This window comes from Capricornis sumatraensis, chromosome 10 (genome assembly GCF_032405125.1).
Source record: "Capricornis sumatraensis isolate serow.1 chromosome 10, serow.2, whole genome shotgun sequence".
NCBI classification, from domain to species: Eukaryota; Metazoa; Chordata; class Mammalia; order Artiodactyla; family Bovidae; genus Capricornis; species Capricornis sumatraensis.
The window spans coordinates 18,186,070-18,200,214 of NC_091078.1; the positions used below are offsets into that span (position 1 = coordinate 18,186,070).

Consider the following 14,145-nt stretch of genomic DNA (forward strand, 5'->3'; position numbering starts at 1 on the left):
GTAGGAGAGGGGTTTGGGCCTTGCTCGCATAGAAGGCTCACATAGAAGGCTCCTCCCTTCTAAACTATAGGTGTTGTGTGGTGGGAAGAGGGTCCTTTAAGGCGGCTTTGCACAGACCAGGCCTTTTTCTTGCCCACAACACTAGCAACAGTCTCTCCTCTGTTTGGCAGTGACTGGTGGGGCTGGGGGCTGAGGCAGGCCCCATGCAAGGGGCACTTGGCCCTCTGTTACCTGAAAGGCTCAGAGCAAGGGGCTCCCAGCTCTGTTGCCTTTAGCTGAGAGCCTCAGAGCTCTTGGCCCAAGACCCAAGGGGAGAGATATTTACGGTTTAATAACTGGCCTATTGATTCTCATTTATTTGCCGCCAACGGGGCTTTACTGAGGAAGTGAAGGCGAAAGGGCTGTGTTTGTAAATAAGTCTCCAGTTGGCCCTATCACTCAGCCTGCCGGGCTTGCTTCTGGTCATAAAGGTGAGCTGGGTTAATATGGACAATGCTCTCTGCTTAGCCAAGCCCTGACATGTAGCCGCAGGGACACCAGCCCATCCAGGCCAGCCCGTGGGGCCCTCCTGAGCCCACATCCCTTCCCTGTACTCTTCACGGTTAGCAGTGTACTTCCACATCTGTCATCTTTTTTGACTATCTCCTTTGAAGGAGGAAGAGAAGGCTTAGTAACCCATTTAACAGATGAGAACACTGAGACTGACAGAGATTATAGACTTTATTTGAGGACCCTTCTAGGAAAGGGTGGGTGAAGCAAGATTGCAACTTGAGCAATGTTGGCTGACTGACTTTGTAGTTAGCTATTTCTGTGTAACAAAGTAGCCCAGTGTTTAGTAGCTTAAAATAAGAACTGTTATTTTTCATGAGTCCCTGGGTCTCAGGAGTCTCTGAGTTTGGCTGATCTAAACTAGGCTTGACCGACGTGGCTGGGCTCAGACTGTGGTGAGTAGGAGGATGCTCTTGGACTGCTTCTGTAGGACAACCTCAGCCCGGTCACCTGGGCTCCGTGTGTCTCTCACCTCCTTCCTGAAGGCTGGCCTGGGTTTGTTCTCACATGGGTGGCAGGAGTCCAAGAGAGAGGAGGCAGGTCCAAATGAACATTTTAACCAACCTGGGCTGGTATCCAGTTTGCTGCTACCCCACTGGCCAGAGCAGATCACTGCTGGAGAGCACTACTCAAAGCCGTGGACACAGCATGGTGTAACAATCGCAGGCCACTGACACCATCCGTCTGCCACGCTGGCCCAAGAATGCTGCACTCTCCACAGTTTTCCAGCATTCTGCCTTTCCCTTGCAAAGAACGGAAGCCCTGAACAAGGAGGGAATCTTGGCTTTCTCCAAATCTGGATAGCAGGGTCAACTCTCTTGAGAAGCACGAGCTTGGTCTGGGTGACACCAGAGTGCAGAACTGGGACCTAAAGATTTGGACTTAAAACACAGGGTTGGGGGCGGGGATTGCCAAGGATTGAGGCTGTCCCACAATAGAAAAGGCACCTTAGAGTGGTAGCGAGCTCCCCATCACCCAGAGTATGTAAGCACAGATCAGACGCTGACTGCGTGGTTGCAGGAGGGATTCTGCCTCCAATTAGACTGGATGCAGGCCAGGAAAGCACCAAGCTTCCTCTATCTTCACAAACCCAAAAGTTTATAAAAGAGTGGGCCAATTGCTGCTGACCCAGAGCTGCGGAATGCTGCTCTCCAACCTCTATTCTCTCCCAGTCTGGCCCCAGGCACGGGGGATCCCAAATGCAAGTCCAGGACAGAGCTTCTAACAGAGAGCGAAAAAATCACAAGAAACTGAGAAATCTCCCCTCCAGCTCCATGGAAAAGACGGGAGAGGGGAGCCTGGAACAGAAAGTCCCCAGCCAGCCCCAAGGAGGTGATCTAGCAAAGGAAGAATGTGGATTCTGGCACCAGACACACCTGGTCAGAATCGACCTCAGGTCAATGCTTATTTCTTCCAGCCTCACATGCATGTCTATAAAGGGATAATGCTGCCGTGCGGGATGGTTTTGAGGTTTACATGAGACAATGCACGTGAAACTTCCATGAAAGTGAAACAGAGATTCAGAGACGATATTTTTTCTTTCCTTTTTGGGTCACAGCAGATAACAGCAAAAGCTGACATGAAATCTGCGGTCCCTCAGGCCTACTGTGACCCCTTGCCCCTGCTCCTTCGGGCTCATCCAGAGGGGCAGCTCCGACTTCTGGGTCTGGGTGGGAGGATGTGGAATCCCCAGGGGAAGGGCAGGGCCAGGTCAAGGGAAGAGGGCCACTGGTTAGGACACCCCCTCTCACACCTTCCACCCCGCATCGGGTGATCATAACGGGAATGACTGAGCAGCAGGCCCAGGGCTGACTGGAACAGCTCGCCAACCGCCTGCCCCCTCCTCCAATTCCGGCCTCCGGGAAGCGCCCCTTCTCTGTGGCAGGAACCTCATTAATGGAGAGAGAGGAGGGGAGGGGAAGGGAAGGAGAGGGTAGGCAATTGACGGCCTTTTCCACTTTCCGGAGCCTTGGGAGGTTTCTCAGATAATAATAGTAACAGAACCTCGCCTTTGGGCAGAGCCTCCAAATTCTTCCCAAGCCTGGGTGGCTTTCAGTGCAGCCGGCTCGAGGCAGAGGGGAGCCGCTGTCCTGCAGTGGCCTTGCTGGCCTGCCGCCTGTCCACAGTCACCCCACCCGCCCACCAACAGGCAGTGGCCTTGCTGACCTGCTGCCTGTCCACAGTCACCCCACCCGCCCAGCAACAGGTAGTGATGGACAGACATGGTGAGCGTCCGGCCGGCAGACTCGAGGGGCCGCCTGTCCACAGTCACCCCACCTGCCCACCAACAGGCAGTGATGGACAGACACAGTGAGTGTCCGGCCAGCAGACTCGAGGGGCCGCCTGTCCACAGTCACCCTACCCACCCACCAACAGGCAGTGGCCTTGCTGGCCTGCCGCCTGTCCACAGTCACCCCACCCGCCCACCAACAGGCAGTGGCCTTGCTGACCTGCTGCCTGTCCACAGTCACCCCACCCGCCCAGCAACAGGTAGTGATGGACAGACATGGTGAGCGTCCGGCCGGCAGACTCGAGGGGCCGCCTGTCCACAGTCACCCCACCTGCCCACCAACAGGCAGTGATGGACAGACACAGTGAGTGTCCGGCCAGCAGACTCGAGGGGCCGCCTGTCCACAGTCACCCTACCCACCCACCAACAGGCAGTGGCCTTGCTGGCCTGCCGCCTGTCCACAGTCACCCCACCCGCCCACCAACAGGCAGTGGCCTTGCTGACCTGCTGCCTGTCCACAGTCACCCCACCCGCCCAGCAACAGGTAGTGATGGACAGACATGGTGAGCGTCCGGCCGGCAGACTCGAGGGGCCGCCTGTCCACAGTCACCCCACCTGCCCACCAACAGGCAGTGATGGACAGACACAGTGAGTGTCCGGCCAGCAGACTCGAGGGGCCGCCTGTCCACAGTCACCCTACCCACCCACCAACAGGCAGTGGCCTTGCTGGCCTGCCGCCTGTCCACAGTCACCCCACCCGCCCACCAACAGGCAGTGGCCTTGCTGACCTGCCGCCTGTCCACAGTCACCCCACCCGCCCAGCAACAGGTAGTGATGGACAGACATGGTGAGCGTCCGGCCGGCAGACTCGAGGGGCCGCCTGTCCACAGTCACCCTACCCACCCACCAACAGGCAGTGGCCTTGCTGGCCTGCCGCCTGTCCACAGTCACCCCACCCGCCCACCAACAGGCAGTGGCCTTGCTGACCTGCCGCCTGTCCACAGTCACCCCACCCGCCCAGCAACAGGTAGTGATGGACAGACATGGTGAGCGTCCGGCCGGCAGACTCGAGGGGCCGCCTGTCCACAGTCACCCCACCTGCCCACCAACAGGCAGTGATGGACAGACACAGTGAGTGTCCGGCCAGCAGACTCGAGGGGCCGCCTGTCCACAGTCACCCTACCCACCCACCAACAGGCAGTGGCCTTGCTGGCCTGCCGCCTGTCCACAGTCACCCCACCCGCCCACCAACAGGCAGTGATGGACAGACACGGTGAGTGTCCAGCCGGCAGACTCGAGGCTTAGCTGACAGTGAATGAAGGGCACACACACCGAGTGACTGATGGAAGCCTGTCTCGGGGACTCACGGACTGGGTGGCTGAGCAGTTAATTGACTGATAGACTCACGGGTTGCCTGGCTGACTCTCTGTGCTGACAAGCTGAGCACCTGACTAGTCTGCCTGACAGGGACCCCTGACTGAACATTGTCTCCCCAGCTAACTGGGGACAGAGAGTACCTGTCTGACAGACCGCTTGCCAGGCTGACCGTCTTACCACTGACTAACTCTCACTCACTGATGTTACGATTGACCAACTAAACTGAGTTAACAATCGACATGCTGATGCCTGGCCACTCCACGCCCCTACGGGCCTTTCGCACTAACCTTCACAGCAACAGGCAGCAGATAACGGACGGCTGGACAGTCAGGCTGACCAAGTCACGACTAACTGACCGCCTGACGGAATAACAACGACTAATCTCGATTCGCTGGTTGACTCTAAAGCAGGCAGACGCACTCGGTGACAGCCAGCCTGACTCGCTGGCTTGATGGACTGACCCACAGCTTGACAACTGTGCTGCTGCCTGGCAGACCCCAGCTCTGACAGCAAGCTGGCTGGTTGATCATCAACACAGTCCTGGCCCGCTGTGCTAACTGACAGGCTGACAGGCTTCCTGGCTATTGGGGTAGGGCATTTTTAGGAATTCTTTTGGGTTCCTTGCTCTTTCTCCTCTCTGGCCCCTCATCTCCCAGCTCAGCTTTTTCACTTCCCATTCTTTTTAAATTTTATTTTGTAGGCTATTTTTTATGCTCTTTTATTCCATACAAAGGAATGAAAAGAAAATGAATATCTGTGTGTCACAGGGTTGGCATAGTGGCCCTCCACCTGCTGCAAAAACACAGCTATTGGGGAGCTTTTGACAAATGCCCATGCCTGGGCTGCTCCCCCAGAGGTGCTCAGCTAACTGGCCTAGCATCCTGCTTTTTTTCCCCCTCAGCTTTATTGAGGGGATAGAATTATATTGAGATATAATTGACAAATAAGAATTGTAACTATTTAAGGTGTATATTTTAAGCTACCCATTAGGGATGTGGATCACCCCTACTTTTCTCCTCCATGGAACTTACCAATAACAAAGCCTTGATGGTGTACATTGTTCAGACTTACAGTTGAAATACATTCCTCGTAGGTTCCTAATTGGTAGGTTTTGTGTAGAAACTAATGTGGGAGAACTGGGTTTGATTCCTGGGTGGGGAAGATCCCCCTGGAGAAGTAAATGGCAGCCCTCTCCAGTCTTCTTGCCTGGAGAATACCGTGGACAGAGGAGCCTGGCAGGCTACAGTCCCGGGGGGTCGCCCAGAGTCGGACACGACTGAGCGACTGAGCACACAGCCCAGGGTGTGCACGATGCACATACGCCTTGTGAAATAATTATCATAATCAATCCAATTAACATCTCTACCACCTAGCGTAGTTTCCACTGTGTGTGTGGTGAGCACACGTAAGATTCACTCTCTAAGCAAATTTCAAGTATACAATGCAGTAATACTAACCATCGTCACCATGCAATACATCAGACCTTCAGAACTTGTCCACCCTGCATAACTGAATTTTGTACCCCTTGACAAATGTCTCCCTGTTCCCCTCTCCTCCTAGCCTTTGGTAACCATCCTTCTACTGTTTTTATGAGTTGAACTTTTTTAGATCCCACCTGTAAACAAGATCATACATTATTCTGTTTTTCTGTGTTTGGCTTATTTTACTTAGTATCAGTTCAGTTCAGTTCAGTCGCTCAGACCCCATGAATCGCAGCACACCAGGCCTCCCTGTCCATCACCAACTCCCGGAGTTCACTCAGACTCATGACCATTGAGTCAGTGATGCCATCCAGCCATCTCATCCTCTGTCATCCCCTTCTCCTCCTGCCCCCAATCCCTCCCAGCATCAGAGTCTTTTCCAATGAGTCAACTCTTCGCATGAGGTGGCCAAAGTACTGGAGTTTCAGCTTTAACATCATTCCCTCCAAAGAAATCCCAGGGCTGATCTCCTTCAGAATGGACTGGTTGGATCTCCTTACAGTCCAAGGGACTCTCAAGAGTCTTCTCCAACACCACAGTTCAAAAGCATCAATTCTTCGGCGCTCAGCCTTCTTCACAGTCCAACTCTCACATCCATATATGACCACTGGAAAAACCATAGCCTTGACTAGACGGACTTTTGTTGGCAAAGTAACGTCTCTGCTTTTCAGTATACTATCTAGGTTGGTCATAACTTTTCTTCCAAGGAGTAAGCGTCTTTTAATTTCATGGCTGCAGTCACCATCTGCAGTGATTACTTAATGTAATGTTCTTCAAGTTCATCCTTGTTGTCTCAAATGGCAAGACTCCTTTTCTTAAAAAAGCTGAATGACATTCCGCCATATAGGTATACTATAGATTGCACTTTCTTTACCCATTTACCTGTCGATAGACACTTCACCTGCTTGCATGCGTGGGCTACTGTGGCCGATGCTGGAATGAACCAGTGCAGTTATCTCTTGGAGACCCTGATGGTATTTTCTCTGGATACCTAATCAGAAGCAGGATTGCTGGATCGTATGGCAGCTCTATCTTTACTGTTCTGAGGTAGCTCCATGCCATTTTCCATAATGGCTGTGCCAATTTACATCAATGCTTTGGAGAAGCACCCTCCCCCCATCCCCAGAGTGAGTCTGGTAACTGTGGCAGGGTCACGAGTGCCTGGGCTAGGCCATCATGGTTACTTGGCTTAGCTTCCCTACCTGCAGTGTTAGCCTCCCCTGGGAGCCTGTAGGAAATGCAAACCCTCAGCCCCCACAAGAAACGCGCTGAATGAGAATCTGCTTGTTAGTAAGACTTCTGGGTGACCCTGTGTGCACATCAACATATGAGAATCCCTGCCTTAGATGGGCCCTGCCTCCTCTTCCCCAACTGTTCTCCCCTCCCCCCACCAGAGGTTACCACTGTCTCCAGTCTGCCTCATTACCCAGGGCACTTCTTGAGGTTTCACCTGAACCATCATGTTTAATTCGCCTGCTTCAGTCCTTTATATCAGAAGGGTCGCTCTGTGTATATTCTTCTGCAATGCCTTTTTTGCCTCACCTTCCATGTTTTAGATCTGTCCATGTTGTGTGTAGCTCTGGGCGCCTTTATTGTGCACAGCTGTATGCTACTCCGGTGTGTGCATACACCACGGTCCGCTGTACACATACTGAAAATGGACACTCAGATCGTTTCCTGTTGCTGTTACTTGGAGTTGCTGTTGGGTGGCTTGTGGCTTGCTCCTGCACTCATTCTTAGCCGTTTCTCCCAGGGCACTTGTGCCAGATTTTCTCTGTGGGGTTGGTAGCCAGTGGGAATGCTGGATCTCCAGTGGGATATGCAGCTGCCTGGCTTGTTCAGGAATGTCGGATGCCCTGCTTACCCTCTCCCTCCGCCCACAGCCTCCTCCCCCTCTACGCCCACCTCCTTCTTCCCCAGGGAGCAGAACAGCAGAACCTCTTCGGTAGCTGCTGCTTCCTAAACTGGGGGCACCGTGTTTCCCTGAGGTCAGGCATTTGGGATGTCTTTTACCCCCTGCCTCTTCTCTTCCCTTCTCTTCTGTCTTGGCAGCCGAGGTAGCTCAGGACAAGGCAAGTCTGGATTTTCCTGACTCCAGCCTGGCCTCAGGCAGAAGGACTGCCAGGAGTTTGAGAGACCTGGGGGCTGAAAAGAGGAAAAATCAGGCTTTCCTGATGGCTCAGCGTTAAAGAATCCACCTACAATGCAGGAGCTGAAGCAGACTTGGGTTGATCCCCGGGTCGGGAAGATCCCCTGGAGGAGGAAACGGCAACACACTCCAGTATTCTTGCCTGGGGAATCCCATGGGAAGAAGAGCCTGGTGGTCTACAGTCCAAAGGGTCACAAAGAGTCAGACATGAATGAGCAATTGAGCATGCACGCAAGAGAGAAAGTCAGGTCAGGGTTCTCCAGAGAAACTGAACCTATAGGATATATAGATATAGTCACAAAAAGAGAGGAAGTGGCTCATGTGGTTACGGAGACCGAGAAGTCCCACGGTCTGCTGCCTGAAAATTAGGAAACCAGGAGAGCTGGTGGTGTGATCCTGAGGTCTGAGAAGGGGGAATGCTAGTGTAAGTCCCAAAGTCTGAAGGCCTGGGAACCAGGAACTCTTGATATCCAAGGGCAGGAATGATGGACATCCCAGCTCAAGGAAAGAGAGACAAAATCAGTAATTTCTCCACGTTTTTTTGTTTGTTGTTGTTGTTCTGTGCATGCCCTCAACAGTTTGGATGATGTCTGCTCATATTAGAGAGGGTGATCTTCCTTACACAGTCTCCTGATTCAAATGCTAATCTCCTCTGTAAACACACTGAGGAATGCCCCAGAAACACTGTTTCACCAGCTATCTGAGCATCTCTTAGCCAGTCAGGTTGACATAAAATTAAGTATCGCAAGTGCATAACCCCAAAGGGCAGTAACACAAGTCTATTGAAGGTACTTGAATAGGGCTGCTGGAGAAGGGAAGCCCTTCACAGCCTGAGACCATCGAGACTTTGTGGCAAGGGACCCGTCACTCAGAGCGGGAGAGAACAAGGAACTCCAGGGGAGAAAGGGAGACGAGAAGGGGGCCTATGTGTCGGGATGTGTCGCTCCGTGGCATACAGAGAGTCTCTGGGTCAGAGGGCTCTATTCCGCCAACAACCAACAGCTGCAGGGTGAGGTTTTGTGAGGACAAAGCTAGTTAGACAGAGCCTCAATAGTTAAATCTCTGATCATTTGGGCTATTTTTTAAACTATTGGATGTGTAATAATTTGAGATCAGGGCTGGAAGGCTTTTGAGTTAACAGGTCTCAGCCTGCCGTGAAGAGATAGATAACCTAGGGGCCAATCCACAGAGGTCATCTTTGGCTCATTTATATATATATGTATAACAAGGACACCAGGAGACAGAGGCAGATGAAGGGCTCTTTTAGTCTAGAACCACAGGCCCGACCAGGCTCAGGGTGAGTCGGAGATGAGTCACACGGCCTGACCAGCCTCTATTTGCATTGCTGTAAAAATAGTTGATAAGAAGCAGCATGTGCAGTATTCCCTCCGTTTGCTGCAAACACCTCCTAGGCACCAGGCCCTGAGCTGGTTCCCGTGTCTGCCTCCTGAGGCCCTAGAACCACTGCACTATCCAGGGTTGCAGCCAGAGCCTGGAAGGGCTTTACCACCCTCAGCCTATCCACAGCCCCTCAAAACCTCTCCTGGCCTCCTCTCACTTACAAACCACAATCTTCTCAAGTGTTGTCCATGCAAATGCCCTTTCCAGAAAGGCATCCAGGCAGAAAGGGAAGGAAATATTGGGGTCAGTTGTCCAATGTTAGCAACAGCAAACATGAGTGGAGCATTTCCCGCCTAACAGACACCCCATCAAGCATTTCCTCCAAACATTGCCTCCCTTTGTCTCCACAACAAACTTCAGTTGAATTAGGCCCTATTCTATGCATGTACAGGGACAGGTGTGTGTTCATATACGGAAGGTAGCATGCTATGTGTGCAGTTGTGTGCCTTGATTTTTTTTCTCAACAATATACCATGTAGATTATTCCATTTCATTACATATAGAGCATTCCAGTGTATGGCTGTACCAAAATTTTGCAAACAAACCTCTCTTGATGGAGATTTAGACTTCTTCCAACATTCATTTTGCTCAGTTCATTTTTTTGCAGAAATCTCTGGAAGTTGAACCTCAGCATCACTTTACGTAACTCAAGGAATGGAAGCCACTGGGGTGGGATCCAGGTGGGAGGGAAATTCAGATTGTGATTCTTGGAGGAGGAAGGGATGAGAAAGAGAGGGGGCTGGGAGGGGAGAGAGGAGGGAGAGCTGGTGGAGCAGTCCCATTTCTGGAGGCACCCGGGAGGAGCCAGGGCTGGGCAGAGCTGTGGGCCGCATCCCCAGGGGTGTTCTTGGGCTGTGCAGGTAGCGGCATCGAGGGAGCAGTGGTGGGAGGCCTTTGTCCTGTGAGTGCCCCATCTTCCCAATGTCTGCTCCAAACTGCCCGGCTTTACCTCTCGCTGTACCGTCTCCCTCTGCCCCCACTGCCCTCAGCCTGGGAAAATCCAGGCAGAATTAATAAAAGCAGCAGATTGCTTAGAGACAAAGGGTGAGGGATGGAGAAGGTCTGGGGGCCTGATATTTCCCTCACGTGCAATAATCTGGTGGCAAGATCTTTTCCTCCTTTCTGGAGCCTTTATTAGTATTAGCTCCTAATGCATAATTACCTGGCAAGCCCAGGGGTCTAATACTCGGGCTCTCGCCCCCTCTCCTCTCCCCTGGGCCAGACTACCTGCTCCCAGGGTCCTAGGAGGGCAGAGATGCAGGTGGAGGAGGCAGGGCTGGCTCTACTCACAAAAGTGGGGCCATTCTGGTTGTCTGTGCTCCTGAGCTTCTAGCCTCCCACTGACCTTGAGCCTTTCACTACTGTCCACAACCCCAGAGGGCCGGAGTCTGCTGGGATCCACGGGGTCCAGGCCCTGCTGGGATGCTGCGGGAGAAATCAGCGTCAGACTCAGCTGGGCTGCCCATCCCTTTCAGTCCTCTTGGCTGCATAAGTGGTCATCATGTGATCATGGGGTTGTGACCAGCCCAGCTTGGGGGTGGCTGTGAGCTCTGGCTGGCCCACCTCCCTGCAGGGAAACTGCTACCACATCCTCCTGACTCTGACCACTAGAAGCCTCTCAGACCTGGGAAAGGGCTGGGGAACAGGTGGGTACTGTCCTCTCCTCGGGTGAGAGAAAGCTTGTCCCTCTAGACCAGAGCTTCAGCTCTGCTGAGGAGTTGTTGTGAGGTGATGGGCTTGGTTGATTTTGGCAACTGACTTGCCAACTCTGGCCTCAGTTTCCCCAGGAGGACAATAAGGATGCCACCTGGGGCTCCTCACCTGCTGCTTTAGGTGTCAGGAGTGCCAGAGTTGGGGGAAACAAAGTCTGAGTACATGAAAGACCGGGGACAGGAGGGTTTTGAGAACCCCACTCCCCTGGATCCCAACATTAATTGCCAGGAGCTACGCTGGCTGAGTTCTGGCTTGAAGCAGGGTAAATAGAAAGTTTGCACCTCATTATTCCCTTCCTCCCAACAAGTTCCCTCCTGCCACAGGGCTTTTGCACATGCTGATCTCCCCACCAGGACTGATCTTCTCTTCACCCTTTTTCCTACTCCTTTAGAACTCAGCCCAAGAATCATTTCCTCCAGGAAGCCTTCCCTGACTTCCCCATTGAAGTCAGATTCATGGTGGCCCGTATGTCTCTTTCCACAGTGATTCTGAGTCAGTAAAATCAAGGGCACAAAAAGATGACTGTGTTTTTCTGTAGCTAAGCCTAATTTCCACACAAGTCCCCATCCTACCAGGAGTCTGAAATGTAACATGGACGTTCAGGATGATTTGTTTGCCCTTCTGTTCTGTCAAAATCCAGCAAGGGCCTTGGGATGGGAGAATGGAGGGTGGGTCCCCCAATGCTCCAAGAGAAGGATTGTCATCTGTCCACCTGTCACATCCTCATTCCAGTGCCATCTCAGCCTCTGTCATCCCAACCATGGTTATTACATCACAGCAGCCAGACCCCATGACCCTTGTAAGGCCCCGGCCACTCCCCACACTGCCCTGGAGACTCCATACAGGCATTTATTCTGCTCCCATGCAATGCCAGGCAGAGGAAGACTCAGGGGTCCCACCAGGAAGCTGGGGGCAGGGAGGGCAGGTATAGGTCCTCTCTGCCCTGTGAGTTCCCACACGGGGTGGGGGTAGGAGAGACAGGAAAGCAGAAGCAGGACCTGTCTCAGGGACCCACCAGTTCCTGTCTTGCCCCTTCACTCTCCTCCCCTCCTCCTTACCAGGCATGGAGACTCTTGGTGGAACCCAGGGAGAGGGTGGGGCGCCGTCTAGCAAAGGTCTCAGCTACACCTATAATTTGCTGCTTCTGCCCCAAGTTTTTCAGGAACTGACTTTGTTCTGATGCATCATCTTGGTGGTCAAAATGGGGAGGGAAGGGGAAACCAGAAACACAAGAGAGAGATCAGCCATATTAAGCACACGAGAGGCAGAACAAATAGCTTAGTGATTACAATAAGTGGGGGTTCTGGAGTCAGATGGCCTGGGTGCAAATCCTGCTCTGCTGCCTGCTGGCTGTGCAACCTCAGGCAAATTATTTCACCTCTCTGGTCTTCTGTTTCCTCTTCCATAGACAGAGACATGGACAGTGATTGCCATAGGCATGAGTAAACAAGGCAATACATACAAAGAGCTTGGCACAGTGTCTGGCATGTAGGAAACCCTCAGAAATCATTGTTGTTCCCTTAGAAACTGTCCCCGGACCCCCTAGATAAAACTCCAGTGTTTGATGAGTATTTGATTAATGTCTGTCTCTCCTGTGTCTTGTCACACTGCAGGCTCCAACAGGGTAGGGACAGGGTTGCTTGTTGGATTGCTTGCTGGTCCAGGGGTCATAACTGTGTAGCTTCAGTGCCAACAGTCTGTGGATCCTGCTGTTCCTATTTACCTCCCTGCCAGCTCTGCACATGCCTGACCATGACCTTGCCCATCTGTCCTGCTCATGCCTCTTACAGGAAGCTTTCCCTGATGCTCTCATTTAGATAAATCTTCCCTCACTAACACCCACCCCAGGTCCCCATAGCCCCCATTTGAGAGTATGGCTCCACCTTCCACACCCAGAAAGAGTCCCTTGAGATCAGGAACCCTGTCCGGATCACCACTGTCTCCCAGACTGAGCCCAGCTGAGGGGCTCCAGGTAAAGCTGACCTCATGTCTCTTTAGTTTATTTGAGCCCCACAGCAGCTCAGAGAAGAAGACAAAGCAGATCCTATCCCCATGTTGTTGGTGGAACTTATGCTCAGGGAGATTAAGCGACTTTCTCAGCATCACACAGGTGGGGCAGGGGTGGTGAGGGGGATTGGGTCTGGGGGTTGGGTCGACTTTCTGGGGGTCTACCTTGTGCACACCCCCCTCACCCCTCACCTTCCTCAGCCTTCACCATGATGGCAATCAGACACTGAAGGCCCAGGGAGGAGAAGGGACTCATCAAGGCCACACAGCAAGCCTGGGCCAGAGCCCTGGGCTTGGGGCCACCAGGAGTCAGGAGTCCCTAAGGCTCTTGTCTCTGAGACCAGGATCTCAGGGTCCTGTCTGGACCTTCCCTCTTTGGGCAACCAGGAGCCTGGATGCAAAGTTTCAAGCCAGAACCTCAGTCCCATGAGGGTCCAGGCCACTGGCTCTTTGCCACTGGACTGAAAGATAGCTCACGCTGCCCCCTGGCTGGGCTGACCTAGATCAGCAGACCATAACTTGCTCCAATAAAAATTATCTAAACTCACCAGCCACTGCCTGCCCAGTCCCCTAAGCACAGCCACTGAGCCCCACCTGGGCCCAGGCCCTCAACTCAGCAGGAGCTGGGGACACAAACAGAACACAGCACCTTGGGCGGGGACCATGGCCTGAAATGGGAGGCACGCCTTTCCTGTCCCTCCTGGAGCCAGGAAGCTGTCATCTAGTCTCATTTCATCCTCCCAGTAACCAGAATGTGTACATTATTGGTCTTATTTTTCTGAGAACAAGCTTGATGCTCAGAGAGGTAGTGATTCACCTCAGCTCACATAGCAAGCAAAGGGCGAGAACGATGCTTGTGTGTCTGACCCCACAGTGGGTGCTGCTTTCATGGTCTGCCCTGTGCCTCTGAATGTTCTGGAAGTCCTGCTTAGGCCCCCTTCCTGCAGGTCTGATAAGGGAGCTCCCACGTGTGCTGGCTATTTGTTGAGTAAGGAATGCACAAATGAAAGAGCAGATGGTGGGAACTCTGGGCCCAGTGGTGGGAGGGGTGATTCTAGGAAATAGACTGTAGTCAGCTGGGCTGCTTCCCAGTGAAGGTCACCCAATAAACTCTCTGGACAAGCCGTCTACAGGTGTCAAGGCAGAGGCTGTGCCCAGCACTTCCAGCAGATGGCTGGCAAATACTTACTTGCATACCTCCCGTGATGGGGAATTCCTTCCCAACTCCCTCACAAGCA

General features: G+C 52.8%; 1 protein-coding gene across 1 annotated transcript in view; it reads left to right on the forward strand.

Annotated features, from left to right (window-relative positions):
• The window catches only part of PCBD1 (pterin-4 alpha-carbinolamine dehydratase 1), a 363,975-nt gene that overhangs the window by 249,902 nt on the left and 99,928 nt on the right, over positions 1-14,145 (forward strand). The gene's annotated exons all lie outside the window — the stretch shown is intronic.